At 42.5% G+C, this 6,953-nt stretch overlaps 1 pseudogene; it reads right to left on the reverse strand.

Moving 5' to 3' along the window:
• Nucleotides 1-3,775: 3,775 nt before the first annotated feature.
• Nucleotides 3,776-4,493, reverse strand: LOC103746393 (annotated as a pseudogene).
• Nucleotides 4,494-6,953: the final 2,460 nt, after the last annotated feature.

Below are 6,953 nucleotides of genomic sequence, written 5' to 3' on the forward strand. Positions count from 1 at the left end.
AGCAGGCAACATTAAGGCTAGGAATTGAGAAAAGTCCTATTTCAATTGGGTAAAGGCCTTGTTCTTGTCCTTTCCCCACTTAAGGTTCTCTCCTGAATTGCTGGTGGCAGCATACAAGGGTTTTGCTAACTCAGTGAACCCAGGTTTCCAAAGATGGCAATACCCCACAGCCCCCCCCCCCAATTCTCTGATTTGCTGCCTGTTCCTAGGGGTAGGAATACTCAATATTGCTTGTATTCTCCTTGTTCCAAGTGACCTTTTTCCTTCATAGATAGTATATCCCAAATAGGGTCACATTCTTCTGACATACCATGGGACTTTTTAGCCAATACCTTATACTCTAGATGACCAGTTCCCTTAGCAGGTCTTCAGTGGCTTGGGCACATGTCTCCTCGGAGGCTGCAGCCAGGAGCAGATCATCCACATACTGGAGTAGAGTCACTTCTGAATGCATCTCTCTGTAGGGAATCAAGTCTCATTGGAGGGCCTCATTGAATATGGTTGGAGAGTTTTTGAATCCCTGGGGTATTTGGGTGTAGGTCAGCTTGCCAGTATAAGACCCATCAGGATCAGTACACTAATACTCAAAGATAGGTTGGCTACACTCAGCTACAGGCAAGGTAAACAAGGCATCTTTAAGATCCAGGACAGTATACACCTGCCATTCATGCGTAAGCTTGGTGATCAAGGTACCTCTCTCAGGTCCTGGACTGGCTTGAATTCACCTGTCCCTGGCTTGGGGATTGGCAACAAAAGGGTGTTCCAGGCGGTGTGACAAGGTATCAGGATGCTTTCCCATCTGAGTCGGTTAATATGCTTTGTGATGCCTTGTCTTGCTTGCTGACTAATAGGGTATTGCCTGACATGGAAAGGGGTACTTGGATTACCGGCAGGGCCTGATTTCTCACTAATCCTGGGGGGTTATCTTCAGCCCAAACATTAAGAATGGTGTTTCTCCATCCCTCTAACTCTGAGACTTTTGCTTTTTTGTAGTTTCATACAGTTGGTACTCCACAGATACTGGACATGTCATCAGTACAGTAGGGGGTCTGAGGTCCAGATCAATGGAGTCTCCTGTAAATGAAATGTGAGCCTTTAATTTATGGAGTAAGGACAGTCCAGTATCAAGACAAAGGAATGAGTAATGGTGCCCTGGGCCAAGTCAGTAATTCTGGCTTGCATTTGTGGATAGCCTTGAGTTCTTCCAGTGCCCCCTGAATATAAACTTTGTCTCTTACTACAGGACCTGTAGGCTTCTTGAGAACTGAGTAAGTAGCCCCTGTATCTACCAGGAATTTGATATCATTCCCTTTCACTTTTGGGGTTACCATAGGCTCCAGGAGATTCAGGGAAAAGCCTAGACCCCGTCATTGGTCCTTGGCATTCGCTACTGGGGCTGGACTTTTCCCTCTCTGTGGGCACTCATTCTTCCAGTGGCCCTTTTCCTTACAGTAGGAGCACTGGTCTTTTTCAAGCTTCTCCCTCATCCCCAGCCTTCTAGGGGGTGGCCAGTACCTCGAGGAGGTCTGGGTTTCTGGGGCCTTCTGGATGGTTTTCCCCATGTTGCTGCCACCACCTTTGCTATGTCTTATGCTATGGTGGGAGCTTCTCTGTTTCAGTACACCTTTTGTGCTATTTCCACCAGCTCAGCAATTAGCTTTCCCTCAAACCCTTCTAGCTTTTGGAGCTTTCTCCTAATATCCAGGGCTGACTGTGACATGAAAGCCATGTTAATGGTCTTTCAGTTCTCTGGTACCTCTGGGTCAAAAGGTGTATAGAGGCGATAAGCATTATACAGTCTTTCTAAAATGGCAGTTGGGGACTCCTCGCTTCCTTGGTTCTCCTTACCATGTGAGGTATTAGGGTCCCATTCTAGGAGGGTGGTCAGGAATGCTTCCTCAATATCCTCCCATTCTGTAGTGGTCAGTCCATCTTGTCCAAGGAGAGAGAGGGCTGCTTCTCTGAGGACCCTGGCACACTCCTCAGAAATAAACAGAATCTGTAGAAGTTGATGGTAGTCCTCCCAGGTGTATAGGTGAGTGGTAAAGATGGAACTGAGGAGATCTATAATGTCCTGGGGGGTTTTTGGAGAAAAGGGGATTCTGGGTCTTCCAGTTATACAAATCAGTAGGAGAGAAAGGGGTGTAGACTAGCATAGATTATTTAACCTGGCCCAAGGATGTAGGAACTACTGCCTCCCTAAAGGGAGGGTTTGGGGCTGGCATGGAGGCCAATGGGGCCTTCCCTTGGTAAGAGGTTCCCACACAAGTGTGGAGAGGACTAATCAAGGCTTTCTCTGGTTCTTCACTCTCTTGAGGGCTGTGCATAAGGAGGGTGTGTGAGGAGGTTATCATCCCTGACAGGTTCCTGCAGAACCAGATATAATTTATGAGTTCCCCCCACCTCCCCAGAGGCCCTCGCTACAGGCATAACTGGTTTCAGGCCTCCTTCCAGGGGAGACCCAACCTTCTTCTCTGCCCCTTTACATTTATGGAGCCATGCAGGGGAGTTTCCAAGAGGCCTACCCATGTAGAAATATAAGGAATCTGATCTGGATGATATTCAGCAGAGAACCTGTGAACAGCATAAGCAAGGTTTATGTCAAATGAGCCCTCAGAAGGACAGCCTATGGTTGGAAACGTCAACCAATCCAATTCACACAGCATGCAGAGTCTCCGGGCTAAAGGCCTGAAACCCATAACTCTAGCCCTTTTCCTGAAATCTGAGAAATTAGTTAGCATGCGTTCAAGGCGGGTAGAGTATACAGAAGACTGAGAATGGCCCATAGTGATGAATAACAAAGAAGCAGACCCAACAACAAAAAGACCTAGACACAAAAACAAAGCCTAGGTGTTGGGGTCATCAAGACCCCAAACAGATCGGTCTCGGGGATGACTCCTCTGAATGCCAACTAGGGAGATTAGGCTGTGTCTGGCTTCCCACCTAGCACCAAGGCACCAATCCAGAAACCAGACTTGAGCTCAAAGAGGAGATCTATAATGTCCTGGGGGGGGTTGGAGAAAAGGGGATTCTGGGTCTTCCAGTTATACAAATCAGTAGTAGAGAAAGTGGTGTAGACTAGCATAGATTATTTAGCCTGGCCCAAGGATGTAGGAACTACCGCCTCCCTAAAGAGAGGGATTGGGGCTGGCAGGGAGGCCAATGGGGCCTTCCCTTGGTAAGAGGTTCCCACACAAGTGTGGGGAATGAAAGGCTTTCTCTGGTTCTTCACTCTCTTGAGGGCTGTGCATAAGGAGGGTGTGTGAGGAGGTTATCATCCCTGACAGGTTCCTGCAGAACCAGATATAATTTATGACGAGTTCCCCCCACCTCCCCAGAGGCCCTCACTAGAGGCATAACTGGTTTCAGATACACAATTGGATGGCTTGCAAAAGTAGGAATACAAGGGACAAATCATTATGGTTTAAACTCAAGTACATATTTGCACAAGTCAGTTAATATTCATAGTTGTTTTTCATCTTAAACAGACCAAATAAATTGTTTTCCAACATTCTGAGCAATCAAGTATGGATGGAAGCAAAATTAGGCAGTAGTTTATCTTGGCCCATTCATAGTTGTTTTTCATCTTAAACAGACCAAAAAATTGTTTTCTAACATTCTGAACAATCAAGTATGGATGGAAGCAAAATTAGGCAGTAGTTTATCTTGGCCTAACATGTCATCAATTCTAGGAACTCTCAATCCCTGCCTGGTGGGGGAAAGTGGAAAATAACTAGGCCAGGTCATGTAAGGTGACAAGATGGACATCCTCTAGTCAGAGGCCAGCTACGTAGACATTGTGTAGGTTGACTGGGTTGTAATAGGCTCTGGCAGCTGCTTCTGTGGCCTTCTCCTCAGCTGCAGGAGTGTAGGGGACATTGTGGCTGCTGACTGGAGGCTCCATGGTAAGGTGGCAGAGGGGTCTGCATATATCCCATAGCTTCATTTATCATGGGGGTGCTGGATAGAATTCAGGTGAGGGCAGTGGATAGGGGTAGCCAGGAGGACGGAGTACAACATATTGGTCACTGGTGGGAGAAAGACATAAGCCCCACTGGGCATATATGGGTAACCATAGGCTCCATAGGAGGCTTCACCTCTGGAAGCTTGTGATGACACCTGGACCATCCGTTGTCCAAACTTGTTAGAGCCCCCTGCTGTGAAGGTCAACTTGTAGGAAGACCCAGCCACCTCCTGCTTCAGCCTTCACTGTTCACTTAATGAAGATTGTACTAAACACTGACTCTTTGATCTCACCACTCTGCACCACTATGCCTCCGTTTGGGGACCAGTGTTCTTTTAGGTTTTAGACTCCACTCTGACCACCAGCTAATGAAAGACTCCTGATTCGACCATCACTATGTGGCATTCCTCTGTGTCTCTCGCTCAGTGTTACAGTGTTAATATACTTTCCCTGATCATTGCGCTTTCGGGAACTTGACAATACCTCTCATATTATTCAGTCGTTTGTCCCATGGTATGTGGGTTGACATTGTACCTTAACAACATTTAGTATTCATTTATATCTGTATTCCTAACACCTTCACTACAAAAGGTGAAGAGTTACTTCTGGTCATTGTTCCTGAGAAAGTAACTCAGTGAAGAGCCAGACAGAGAAATGGCTGATTCTCCGGTACATGCATACAAGGTAATTTTCATGTCACATTTTCTTCTAGGAATGTTATACATGTAGACTTTGCAAGTCTTTAATTCTCTGCTTCTTATAATGCATTCTAAAAGGGATCCTTAAATTCTTTTTCTGCTTATGATAGTCAAGATTATTTTTTAAATTCATATCTCCCATATAGCAAAAACTTGCCTCCATTCTATGTTCCAGAAGATTTTTTTTTGTGATGGTAAGTAATCTCCATGAATTTATGACCTGCCATTCTGAAAATGATTCTATTGTGACCAGTGAACAAAGACATTTACTAATGCCCAATATCTGAGGATGGGCTGTTGTTTTTATATATTAGAGAGGAAGGACTCATGTGAGAGGGTTCCATTTGAGGGATATATTAGGGTACTTGCACCAGCCTTGTTAACATGCACATTGAAAGACATGGAAATCGTTGCTAGAATCCCTGAGAAATTCTTGTAAATGTAGAATTGAAAGAGATATGCTATCTTAGCTCATTATACTAAATATTTATTCACACTAGACTGTGTAGAATGCAGCAAGAATTTGTGGATTGATCTTCCCTTATAACTGTTATTTCTTGAGAGTAGATTGAGCTTGTAGTTTATTTCTCTCGTTTTTCCCTTAACCTCACAGCAGTGATGATGTATGTATCCATTTGTTGACTCTTGATTTATTTTTTTCTTAAATTGTCTTAGATAATGCACTCCAAGTACTAAATAAAACAAAAGTTGAAAGCTATGAGATTTATACCCAATTGCTCAGATTTTCTTTTCAGCCATTCTTATGAGCAGTATTGTATTTAAACAGTAATGACTGGAAGGAATAACACAGTTTAATGTATTCATTTTATTCACAGACCATCTTTATACTCTATCTCTGTACTTTGTACATTCATTCATTTTTGTTTATATCAAATATAAACATTATTTGGTACTTTTTAGTCTTCTGTTTTTGTAGAACACTTGAGTAGTGTAACAATCTCTGCAACATCTGAAATTGTTTCTTCCTGTGCTGGTTTGTGCTTATATTTAGAAAACTTTAGATCATATCAGTGGTGCTAATGTTGATTATTCCATTTTCTCATAATGGCAATCATATTCCATGAAAATGTCATAGACTATTTGGTATTATGATTAAATGTTTGGGGAAATGGTAAAAAGTACATGTTTTACTCCTTGTCACTGTGAAGAAATCAACGTTTTTATTTTAAATTCACCTGTAATTTTTTTCTACTTCTTTCTTGTTTGTTCCTATTCATTGTGTGTGATATTTGATCTGGAGCTTTTGCTCTAAAGTGAGATTATGAAAATGTAATCTTATAAAGTCTAACAATGGATCAGATTGATTCAGATTTTAGCTAGATCTACAGTTAAGGATGTTAGCATTTAAAACATAATTTTATTCCTCATTAATTTTCCATCTGAGATACATGTACTATGATCCTGTGTGATATAAACTAAGCAAAGGCATGTTAGTATGTTTGGATCCTAAATTTATAGCTTTCTTCAATGTCTAGGTTTCTTATTTACTTATTTTGTTATTTTCTTAATTCTTTTTATATTTATGTTCAATTTTGTGGATGTCATACAATATATCTTAATGAAATTCTGACCACTTCCCCTGTCTTAAACCTCCCCCACCCCCGGAGGTCCCCCATCAGACTTCTGGTATTCTTTCATGTATTTTAAGTCTTATCCAGTCAAGCATTTCTGTCCAGATGTCCCTCCATGCAAGTTCATCCACTGGATTCTATTCAGCCTATTGAGAGTCACTTCCTTAAAGATCTACTCTCCCTCACCCCATAGTAATCATTTGTTAATAGTTCTTTGTCTAGTTCTTTGGGTCATGCTGCCGAATTTCCTTATTCTATGCTGGGTTTTTGTCTTATTGAGCCAGCATGGGTCTTGTGCATGCTGTTGGCATTTATTAAAGCTCCTATGAATAAGTTTCCAGTGGCTCTTAAAATCTTACTACCCCATCTTCCACAATGGTACCTGAGCCATGGGTGTGTCGGTTTTAATATAGGAGTCCTATCCAGGATAGTTCCCCAAAGTCTTTTTTCTTAAACTTAGCCAATTATGGCCTTCTCTGTGTATTATGCTCTGTTGTATGAGGAAGTTTCACTGTTGAGAGTTGAGGGATGTATTATTATTCTCTCTTCCTCTTGCTCTGCTAGGTTCTAGGAGCTTTAGGTTTACAGATTGCACTGTAGATGTGTCACTTACAGCTGGGCATCTCTTAGACATCTTTTCTTTGTGTGTGACCACTTGGTAACACTATAATAGCCCCTATCTATTTCAAAAATCTTCTT

Source organism: Nannospalax galili, unplaced genomic scaffold, assembly GCF_000622305.1.
Source record: "Nannospalax galili isolate Female #2095 unplaced genomic scaffold, S.galili_v1.0 scaffold1864, whole genome shotgun sequence".
Classification (NCBI taxonomy): domain Eukaryota; kingdom Metazoa; phylum Chordata; class Mammalia; order Rodentia; family Spalacidae; genus Nannospalax; species Nannospalax galili.